The 7,652-nt window shown below is 52.5% G+C and overlaps 1 long non-coding RNA gene across 1 annotated transcript; it reads right to left on the bottom strand.

Moving 5' to 3' along the window:
* Positions 1-369: 369 nt before the first annotated feature.
* Positions 370-5,705, bottom strand: LOC309646449. The gene is made up of 2 exons (XR_014255371.1): positions 3,542-5,705; positions 370-2,310 (listed from the first exon to the last, which is right to left on the bottom strand). It is a non-coding gene; the product is annotated as an uncharacterized lncRNA (long non-coding RNA).
* Between the last annotated feature and the right edge of the window lie 1,947 nt (positions 5,706-7,652).

Genomic DNA, 7,652 nt, shown 5'->3' with positions numbered 1-7,652 from the left:
CTCCTGTCCTCTGGAAGATGCCTTGCCTCAGCTTCCCCAGGTTACAGCCCACAGCTCCGAGACCTCTGTCCAGAAATGCAATTTACAGCTGCCCTCCCCAAATCTAGTGCCAGTGTCACTCCTCTGCGAAGTCTGTACAACTGCCCCAGGCAAAATCAAAGGCCCTAGCAGCAGGGACAATTCTGCAAATGTTGATTGGGCATATATTATGTGCCCAGTAACTATGCAGGATGCTTTTACATACTACATCTCATTTTATCTTTAACCTATTGAGATAGGTACTATTGTTCCCATTGTACAGTTATGAAAACAAAGGCTAGTAGGTTATGGAGCTAGGGTTTGTCGACTGAAAAAAAAATGCACGACATGAGATTTGTGAGTTAAGTTTTATTTGGGGCAAAATGAGGACCATAGCCCTGGAGACAGCTTCTCAGGTAGCTCTGAGGAACTGCTCCAAAGAGGTAGGGGTGAGGTCAGTATATATGTGATTTTGGTGAAGGGGGATACATGCAATCAAGCACACATTTTGGCAGAAGCTTGCTGCTAGTCGCGAGGAGCAGACACCTCTGTTAATTATTTTAGTGCTTTTCTAGATATGAGAAGATGCAAGAATTTGGGCTCATAAAATCTTCTGAAAATATCTAACTATCTGAAGGCCTGTTCTGCCAGTTTTTCCCAGAGCAGAGAGTGCCTCATTCCTGATCTCCACCCTAAACTCTTTTTAGGGTGTGTTGAAGGTCAGAGACTGCAGTGGTTAGTGACAATCTTTGTAGAGGCAGACGATGGCAATTGCCAATTTTCAGTTGGCAGATTTAAACCCAGTCTTAACTCCAGATCCAATACTTCTTTACCCAAGAGCTGCATTCTTCATAGATTTATTGTAGGACTTATCATATTACTTGATAAGGACTTAATTGCAAGTGTGTGCACTTTTCCAGTAGACTGTACAACTCCAAGGGTCCCCATCTATTCATCTTGTATCCCAATGCTTACCTTACAATGCCTAGAACATAATATATGTGGCATAGACTATGTTGAACTGAATTATTCGGCAAACTTTTATCAAGCAAAATACTGTGTGCCGGACCCTGTGCTAGGAGCAAGGGATACAAAAATGAGAAGTAAGGGGGTAGGGGGACAATCTGCATTAGACACACAAACACTGCAGTAGCATTAGGTACTGGTGAGAATGGAAGAAGGCACCAAGTGTGGGGGGACGCCTGGGGAAGGAGCACTGCAGCGCGGAAGGGGTTGGGGAGACACCGTGGCTGATGCAGAGCCTGAGGGAGGCTGGAGACAAGAGAGGAATTTGCCACAAGAAGGATGGGCCATTTCAGGGAGGGAAGAGCAGAGGCTGAAGCATGGAGGTTTGAGAGAGCCTGGCTTGGCTGGGGTTTTAGCGGAATAATAAATAGCCCTCTAAACTGGATTCCTCCCACCCAAAACCTCAGGCCTCCCCCTTCCCCAAGCAAAGCCCTGCCCAGTCAATGAACACTGGCAAACGGCACCGCACCGGCACCCAATGAACGTTTCTGCGGGACAAGCGGGGAGATAACCCCGCCGAGGGGGCTGGGTTCCTCCTCCCAAGTCCCAGAGAGCCCAGCCGCAGTCCAGGAGAACAGGGCAGCGGGGAGGGCTGCTTGTTCCACGCCTTCCCTTGGCGAGTATTCCTCCTGGTCTACGCAAACAGAAGATACTGGGCAGAGCCTCCACCCTCCCACCCACCACGTGTTCAGAGAGGCTGCCCAGGAAGTGCTGCAGGGCCGAAGGCTGGACAGGGAGCCGAGCCTTGTATGCTCTGCAGTGGGAGAGCTGAGCGCCCCAGGGCGATGAAGGGAGAGCAGGATGGAGCCAGCACCCCGGGACGCACTCCGGGGGCCGCAGGGTGAGGAAGATGGAGAGGAGGACGGAATGATTGGGAGATTAACCTGTCCGGGGCCACCTCAGAACTCTGGCCAGAGCTGCGAGGGTGGGAAAAAGATGAGGGAGTGGAGAGATGTTTAGGAGGTGACACACAGAGTCAGAGGATTAATTGGCTGTGACAGACAAGAAGAGAGAGGGGGTCAAGCTGCACTCCAGGCTCTGGCCGGGCAGCTGGCTGGAGGGTAAGGGGGCCTCGCTCTGGAGACTGAGAGCAGGAGGGAGAGAGGGTGTCAGGGGAGGAAGCGCTCATTAGGGGACATGCTGTGTTTGAGAGCTTGGCTATCAGAAGCCAAGGTGCGCAGAGGTGCGGCTACTGGGAGAGAAGTCTGGCCTGGAGAGAGATCAGGAGTCAGCTGACGAGAAGGCACGCTTCCCAGGCAACAGGAGCTTAGAGTGAAAAGGAACGTGACAGTGAGTCACCAGGACCAGCTTTCTCTGTCTCCGCCTCTCCCCACTCCCAGGGAACTCCGACTCATCTCAAACACAATCCCAGGGAACTCTTGAGCTTACTTACTTACATGAACTTACTTCTTGAACTAGACCTCTGTGGCCACGTGGCATCCATTGTTCCCCCCTCCCTGCCCCTGCCCCTGCCCCCTGTGGACCCCCCCAGACTCAGAGCCATGCCTGTGTCCCGATGCCTACCCAAGAGCCATGGCTCCAGCTCTGACCCACTGGCGCCAGGGCCCACCAGCAAGGGCACTGATGTCTGCATTGAAAGAACAGATGTTCAACAAGCAGGTGAAGTTTGACCACTATTAGAAGTGGCTTCCCTGAAAACCAACAAAACCCACTGCACCCTAGTCCCTCAACAGGCCAGGCCCCATCTAGGGCAGGGCTAACTCAAGCAGCCGCCACCGCCACCCCCTCCAAAGCCACCACTACCAACAGCACCACCATCACCATCACCAGGAATGTCCCCAGCATCTCCACACCTGGGGATCCAAGCCCCATGGACACCCTAGCCCCAGTCCGAGCCTGCCTCCATTCCTACCCCAGGATTAGCATCTTTCCATAATGACTGACTCTGAGAATATCAATTTGCTTCAGGGTGAAAAAAATCCCTAGCCCACCCTGACTGTGCAACCTGAAGGCATGGTCCAAGTAGACAAGGATCAGTAGCCAGAGTCTGGATCATCCAGTCTGTGGGCCCAGCATTATCACTCTATTTGTGCTACCCTCAAAACCCATGCACATTTTAGCCACTTCTCATCACCTCCATTGTTCCCAGCCCAGACCCAGCCACTGCTATCCTTTGCCTGGATTATTGAAACAGCCTCCCAACTAGTCTTCCTGTTTCTGCCCTTCAGCTTATTCTTTTTTTTTTTTTTTAATTTTTGGCCATGCCACGAGGCATGTGGGATCTTAGTTCCCTGACCAGGGATCGAACCCACACCCCCTGCATTGGAAGCACAGAGTCTTAACCACTGGACCACCAGGAAGTCCCCCTTCAGCCCATTCTTGACACAGTAGCCTGAGTAAAACATCCACCAGAACATGCTGTGCTCAAACCCTCCCTGTCTTCCCACTTCAGAGTAAAACCCAAATCCTTACAAACCCTGTGGTCTCAGCCTTAACACAACCACCACCCCACACACGCCCCCCATGATGCTCTGACCTTGACTCTGGGCTGCTCCTCCAGTCCTCAGGCAAAGGACCTTTGCTGTCCTCTCAGGTCCTTTGCACTTGCTGTTCCTTCAGCCTGGAACATTCTCCCTGCATGTGGCCACACACCCCCCTTCAGTCGTTGCTTGCCTCTCAGTGATTACACTATCTCAAATGTCAGCACCCGTCCACACACACACACACACACACACACTTCTTACCTCCTCACCTGCTTGATTTTTCTTCTTAGCATTTCTCACAGCATAGCTTACTTATTGATCTTGTTTATGTGTATTTCCATGAAGACCAAAATCTTGTCTGTTTTGTTCCCTCTGATCCCCCAGTGCCTAGAAGAGTGCTCACAAATGTGTGTTGAGGTAAATCTGTTGGTTGATTGTTATGGAGGGAATGAAACAGTAGCTGGGTTCTTCCCGGGAGATCCCTAGTTCCCTTACAAATAGACCTGGGCGAGTTTGTCCACTGGGCTCCCAGATAGGCCCAAACATGCCTGAGAACTGGGCAACCTTAGCTTCCTTCAAACCAGGAAGCCCTGCTGGGATGCAGGGAGTGGCTGAACCCCTAGGTGTGAGAGAGCTCACCGGGAAATATGGCCCCTGAGAGAGCCGGGGGCCTGGGAGGAAGGCTGGAGAACTTGGCATGCCCAAGACACTGTGGAATGACAACAATAAAACAATTTGGTAACACGTGTGATGTCTTTTTTTTAAAAAAAAATAAATAAATTTATTTATTTATTTATAGCTGCATTGGGTCTTTGTTGCTGCGCATGGGCTTTCTCTAGTTGCGGCGAGCGGGGGCTACTCTTCGTTGCGGTGCACCAGCTTCTCATTGCGGGGGCTCCTCTTGTTGCAGAGCACGAGCTCTAGGCAAGTGGGCTTTCAGTAGTTGTGGCTCGCAGGCTCTAGAGCTCAGGCTAGTAGTTGTGGTGCACGGGCTTAGTTGCTCCACGCAGCATGTGGGATCTTCCCGGACCAGGGCTCAAACCCGTGTCCCCTGCATTGGCAGGCGGATTCTTAACCACTGCACCACCAGGGAAGCCCACGTGTAATGTCCTTTATTCAAGGGGAAACAATCCAGGGGTGCGGGGAGTACAGTGCTTCACAAGCAGAGGAGCCCTCCTCCTCAGGGATTTGGCAAGAGCGAGTTTATAGAGCTTAGAAGTGATGACGGGAAACAGGCATGGTTGGCTAGGAAGTCAGGGTGTCCTTGCAAGGCCAGCAGGTCCTATTTTCTAGGGCAAGGTAAGCTAAAGCCGAGTGAGAGGATCACGATTAGTGTGTTAGGTGTCCTTGATGGTGAGGTGTGTCCTACAGGTGCTGGCTGACTTGGGTTTGTTAGATCTGTGATGTGGGCCTGGCTACCAGGGTGGCCTCCATTTTGTGGGAAATACGAATTACCTTTATCCACACGGAGAGGAAAGCAGCTGGGGGGAGCGGCGCAGAGAAGGAGTGACTGAAGAATGAGGGGTGCCTGGAAAACTAAGGGAACAGAAATTGTGAGAGGGTAGAAAGGGGGCTGGCTGATAGCGAGTCCTGCCCCCGAGAGTCACCAGGTGAGAGCTGAAAAGACCATGTCAGTGGGCACCTGGGCGGGTGTCGGGGAAATAGTACCAGTGGGAGTGAGGAGGTGGAGAGAGGGAGCAAGGAGACTTTCCAGCACGCTCGGCTGCGAGAGGACCTCCATAGACCAATGGGCAGAGGTACGCGAGGGCGAGATCCTCATGTTTATGTCCAGGGAGGAGGAAGGCAATGAAGATGAGGCTGAAGGTACAGGAAATCCAGGGGACACGCAAAGGCGTGACAGTCCCGAGGAGGCGGGAAGACGAGAAGCGTTAACTGCCTGCAGCCTGTAGCTCCGCGAGGAGAGGGGGCAGAAGGAGAAGGCTGGTCCCAGAAGCTTGGGGAGTGGGGACAGGAAGTGGAGGAGGCCACACCTAAGGACCCCTTTTCTAAAAAAATAGAAAGCGGAGTCATTCCTGGGGGCGGGGAGAGCCTGAGGAAAGTGTTAGGGTTGAACCAGCGAAGGCAAGTGGGAGAAGGAGGGACCAAGTCCACGTAAGAGGCTGAGAGCAGCTGCATCGGGGCTCCTCGGCTCTGCGACAGAGGCGATAGAGGCGGGCCCGGGTCCCAGGCCTGGGACGGGGCTGGGAGTGCGGGGAGAGAACTGCGGCACCAGGGCAGGAAAGTGAGCACGGTAAGTGTGAAGAGGCTAGGAACTCAAGATCCTAGCGAGGGCCCAGAATAGATGGGTGGGAGGGAGGAGAGCCCGGGGAGGATGAGAGGTTGGGCTCAGGCGACACTTTAGAGGTAGGACGACGAGGTCCATGCTGTGGCCGTAGGGAGGGGAGGCTGCACGGATTGTCGGCATGGAGAGGGTCTCATTGACACGGATGCTCAGGTCTCCCACGATGATGGTCAAGTCAGAGGGAAACCAGCACCGAAGTCCTCAGAGCTTGTGGGGGAGACCCTGGCAGTGGACGGTCGGAGAGCGACCGAGAGTTGCCTCCCAGTATCCATCCGCCCCTTGCTCCTCAGCCAAAGGGGTTGGGCTTTTTAGCTGGAACCATCGTCACCCAGACTTTTAAGAATCACATTGCCCAGCCCGGTTGGCCGCTTGGAGTGGCCATGTGACCACTCTGGGGTACTTCTGGAAGCCGACCTGGCATGTTGACTGAAGCTTGCACTGCACACTGGGCCATGAGGACAAGGGTCCCATCCTAAGAAAGGCAGAGCAGTAGAAGAGAGTAAGCCTGGGTCCTGAGACCATGAAGCCAACTTACCTGCCCTGGACCACCTACCTCTGAGACTTCTTTGACTCAATAAAATCTTGTGTTTTAGACACTGTTATTTTAGGCTTTCTGTCAGCAGAGAAACTAATCCTGAACGTTACAGATGGTGCATGAGGAACGGCCCAGTTTTCAAAGGAGGACCATCTTCTACAGGAGGGTGAACACGTATTGGCCTATAAATAGTAATAAGAAGCCACAAGAATATCAACAATGGCTTCCAGGCCTGAGGTAAATTGGGGATGTGAGAACAAACAGCTTCCCTCGCAGGGGCTCTGGGCAGTTGCATTCCTTCCTTAGCTCAAGTGAGAAGCAAGAGGGAGATTCCGCAAAGAGCTAAAAGCCACGGGAGAAGGTGCTGTCGACGAACAGGGTTTCTAAAAGGCAAAGATGAGAGGCCTGAGATGGAGCTGGCAGTGAGAAGAGGAGTTGGGAGGCGTCAGGTCAGAGCTTGTGTGGTCTGTATTTAGGACAGAGGTCTGTATTTAGGAGGGCATTAGACAGAGGGCCTGTATTTAGGACAGAGGTCAACAGTGAGAGCCAAAGGCCTAGCCAGGCTCATAGTTTTCAGTAGAGTTTAGCAGTCTCCTGCTGAACTTGTCGAGTTTGGGGAGACTGGGCTTCCTTCCTGCAGCTGCCTCCTGATGGTAGAGAAGCCAGCCCACGGTGGGGAGGGCAAGGGAGAGGCTGCCTAGCAGCAGGGGGGCTGGAAGGGTGGCGGCCCTCAGCTGAGAGGTCCTGAAGGTGGGGCCTCGTGTTTCCCACTTTCTTTCCCCTAGTATTTTAATCGAGTATTTTCATTATGTGTTTCTAACCCAACTTCCCTATTAACTTCAGAGGACTGTACATCGCTATTGTGAAGGGCGGATCCTTAAACAGGGTTGAAAATGTAAACCCAGGGCAAGCATGTGGGTCTTGAAGAGGACCATTTCGTAGGAAGCAGGCTGCCAGGCCGCCAAAGGAGGCCAGCGCAAAACTTGCCAGAGGGAGACCCACTCAGGAATGGTGGCAGGATAGGAACCTGGGACGGGAATTATAAAGGGGCAGATACAGGGGTCAAAGGCTGAAAAGAGACTCATCCCTGAGTGAATGCAGGGCCACACGTGAGAAAGGGAGCAGCGTTCCTGATGACGACTTACTTCACGGAGGGGCTGGGCAGACATGCAGTTACCTTAACTAGTTCACAGTGCGGACCCATGACAAAGTCCAGAAGTCGGTTATAGGAATTCAGCACAAGGTTGGGTGGATTTACAGCCAGGAATTCTTGCTGTTAACACACTTTTTTTTTTTTTAATTTTTATTGGAGTATAATTGATTTACA

Source organism: Balaenoptera physalus, assembly GCF_965194825.1.
Source record: "Balaenoptera physalus genome assembly, chromosome: 17".
NCBI classification, from domain to species: Eukaryota; Metazoa; Chordata; class Mammalia; order Artiodactyla; family Balaenopteridae; genus Balaenoptera; species Balaenoptera physalus.
The sequence above is the reverse complement of the archived record's forward strand: the minus strand, read 5'-3'. Positions and strand labels throughout refer to the sequence as shown.